Source organism: Anthonomus grandis, chromosome 5, assembly GCF_022605725.1.
Source record: "Anthonomus grandis grandis chromosome 5, icAntGran1.3, whole genome shotgun sequence".
Taxonomy (NCBI): Eukaryota; Metazoa; Arthropoda; class Insecta; order Coleoptera; family Curculionidae; genus Anthonomus; species Anthonomus grandis.
Window position 1 is genome coordinate 17657028 of NC_065550.1, and position 4087 is coordinate 17661114.

The following is a 4087-nucleotide window of genomic DNA, read 5'->3' on the forward strand; positions in this document are numbered from 1 at the left end:
GTCCAGTAGTTTATTTTATGAGGTATATTCAAGTTCCTTATTGCTTTATATACTTAATTTAAGACAGCAGCGTTTCCTCTATAACTTGCTCCCGCACGTCATGTACGCCGTATCGGCCTACCCTCAAAGTAATATTAGCGTACACAATTTATTTTTTTCTAGATTATTATACATTAACATTGTCATTTAAAAAGCAACGCAAATCAAAAACTTTAAAAGAAAAACAGAAAAAGCTCCCATTTATCCGCTCTCATCTCTAGTCATATATTTTATTTTTATTGATAGATAAGATATTGGATAATTAAACGATTAAACAAACTTACCTGTGAACACAAACTTAATTAATATACCTGGACTGCCAATCCAATCGAAAGTAAATGACCACTACTAGGTGGCCGCCATTTTGTGTTCTTTCGATGTTGGTCACTATGACAAATTTCAGTTGTGCGAATAGTAAGGAAACAAAACAATGTTTTTGGTAGGTTATGTTTACAAAAACAAAATAGAAAAGTACATTTAGTTAAGAATTTAAGATAGTTGCGTTAGAACTGAGATTTTTCTTGTACATCTTTAAGAATTTCGTTAAAACTTATGAAAGGAAGTAATCCTCACCTAAAATGAGACAAAGTTTTAATTAACTTGGGATAGATGCATACACTATATTAATATTTGTTTTATTATTCTGATAAAATTTGAATCTTATAAATCCGAATACCATGAAAATGATCTTCATTTAAATTTTTACATTTACTAAACCAATTTAGTTAAAAACACTTTTATTTTCTTTCTATTTTTACTTTACGACTTTGTATGTATAGTGTTTCCACATTAATAGGTATAACCATCTATAAAAATCAAAATATAGATGATTTTATGAGGGTTTGTAATTAACAAGGGTTTATATAGTAAAAATAAATAACTCCATATAATTATTCTATGATAAACAACACAGACAAATCACTATAATTCGGTTTTGAGAAACAGTGAACCAAATATGTTTAAAAAAGGATGCTGATACATTATCCACGTGTTACAAAACAAAATCGCCAAAAACTAGGCAATCCGCTATACTCACAATTGAAAATTGTTATTTAGAATCGGTCATATTTAGTGATTGTGTTGAGTCGTGATTTTAGAATCCCAATGATGGTTAAAAAACAACTAATGGTGAAAAAAAATAATTTAGTTAGTTTAGACAGGTCACACGTCAAACGTTAGTGTAGTCAACTTCATTACCATTATTTAATATATTTTTTGTTGGCAACACTGAAAATGTTCACAGTGACCAACATCAAAAGGACACAACCACTATAAAAATGGCGGTTACTAGGCAGCGGTGATTTTTTGGTATATTTATTAAGTTCGTGCCTGTGAAGTACAATCGTAATAATCTGAAGCGCTTCGTCGGAACAGATCACCATTACCTACTATGTAGTACCGCTTTTTGGTGGTGGATGGAGCCATTAACTTAAAAGTCAAAATTCCTAACCCAACATTATACCACCAACCCAACCCAACCGAACAGACGCAATTAAAGTTTATTAAAAGTCCGCGATATTTAGATATGTATCACTCGCACAAGGAAATAGATTAGGGATGGGAGTGTGATCTCTTAGGACGAAGCGCTTCATATAGTTACGATTGAACTTCACAGGTAAGTTCCTTTAATTGAGGCGGTTAGATGCAAACAACTTACACCCCATACATATTTATGCATTTTGAGAAAAACTTGTTCAAAAATTTAAGCTCTGTAAAAAAATCACGTCGATTTAAATAGAATCAACCTATTTTTTTAAACTTTCTAATGTACGTAAAGATTATTAGCATATATTTTAATGCATTTGAGTTGGTAATTTGATGAATACAGGGCTTAAAGTAAAGGTGTGTATCACTTACACCCCTTTGCATCTAAGAGTGGAATTTTCTTTTTATTTAATACTTTATTTTTGAATATTACTTACATTATAATCTGCTTTATTTCTTTACCTATGATTGCTAAAATGAATGCAAGCCATTTTGTAAAGGGGGATCGTAAATTATTATAAAGTAGTAAAATAACAGACTGATGAAATCGAAAGTTTATTGACAAAAAGTCAATGAATACAAAAGTTACAAAACTAAACATTTTTTAAAAGTTTTAATGTAGATCACAACACTTGCTCCTTCTATTCATCATCGGATTCCCATTCAGCTAAAATATTTTCAGAATTTTCTGCAACTGTGTATCTTTGGCTAGTGGTGGCCTCGCTTCTTTCTTCTCCATTTTCGTTTGTCGCTGAGGCTAAATTTTTTTTCGCGGTTCCTTGGTGTTTTAGTGATGAATAAAAGTTATGGTATATAGGGGGAATAAACTGAAGGAGTTACTAAAGGTTCTCGTATTTTGCGGTTTTTATAGATGGTGGCTCAAGATGCAACAACTTAAGCTCAAATTGGATATTTGGACGACCCTTTTTCTATTTTCTAAGGTCAAAATACTCAAAATCCATGTCCTCATTCAAACTGTTTTTGTATTGAAATATGTGGGGTTTATCTTTTTCCAGTCGGAACCACTGAATACTACGTATTCCTGGAATACTGTCTTTTATCCCTTTTTTCATTTCTTCAACTGACACAAAATCTTCATTTCTCATTCGTACAACAGTGAACTTTCGACTTGCTTGAGCTACTACTTTGTTCCAAACATCGGGGACAAAAATATATTGGTTTCTTTTCTTTGACTTTTCAATTAGTCCAAAATCTTGGTCGCACTCCATATAGGAGTGACCAGAAACTAAAAAATTATGGTCAACTCTACAAACTGATGTTGTCTGAACAATATGTCTCCAGAATGCGATGATATGTTCTATTAAATTAGGAAGTTGCTGAACATATTTTAATAGACATTTTTTAATAGACATGAACATATTTTAAAGACTGAATTCAAGATCAAAACATATTGCATTTACAGTATTAGGATTATCGTTAGCAAGTTTCTTAGCATCATTTTTAGCTGATCTAGCCTTTTCAGCTTTTCGTAAGTGAATCTCTTTCTGAATTTTACTATCATTCACAACCTCAGGATTATTGTCATTACTGATTTTATTTTCAAGTGAATCGCATATTGTACATGTATCAGTATAGGGCCGTTTGAAACGCAGATTAAATTTGTAAAAATATATCTATAGAAGCTCTCTTTAACAGGGTTTTGAATGTTATTGTCCCGGCAATACTGCAAATAAAGGGTATACATTTTGTGAATGCTTAGTTCGCCTGATAAAAACTTCGTATTTGGATTTTTTACACGTGAATAATGGCTCGAGTACCTTGGAAATGATCCAATGTGACCCATTATTACTACAATATCGTTGTCCGGAATCTTATTTGCTGGAGTATGTTTACCACGTTGGTCGATTGGTGCTATCCCTATGGGCTTTCTCTTTTTTAAAACGTTGTCGTATCGTTTCTGACTTATATTTAGAGTTTTCAACAAAAAGAGTTTACACACTCTTTTTTCCTTTAATAATATTTTAACGCTCACTTGTTTACGTGACTCAACAGTTACTTTTTCAGGTGCATGTGTTTCCATACATGCGGTAAGGAATGCCTTCTGTAGATTCCATGACTCCAAATTCCAATAGTCATCAAAGATTTGTTGGGGATCTTCATTTCAAAAACTCTTACACTCGTATCGACATTGATGATCTGCCAGATTTTGAACGGCTTTTGCTGGCTTTAGCAATTTTCTATGGCCGATAAATTCACCACCACTATTCCTGGCATTCTTCGCTTTATTCCGAGCCCAAGATGACTTGTTTCTGATCCGTTTCCTGCTACGCGTTGACTGGTTGTTGTCTGTGTCACCTTCATTCGACTCTCCTTCAGTAGTCGATGTAGATGCCTCTTCTGGGTGGTAATCGCGATCTAGAGCGCTATCATCGACAGGCTCTGGAACAAAAATAAAAGGACTCTCAATGTACAAAGACTAAAAATTCTCACCAGCATCAAAATTCTACAACGAAAATAAAACTGTACTCCATAACCTAAAAACTATACTAAACATGTATTTTTAACTTGATTTTATCGTCCTTACTATCTAACTTAAAATCCG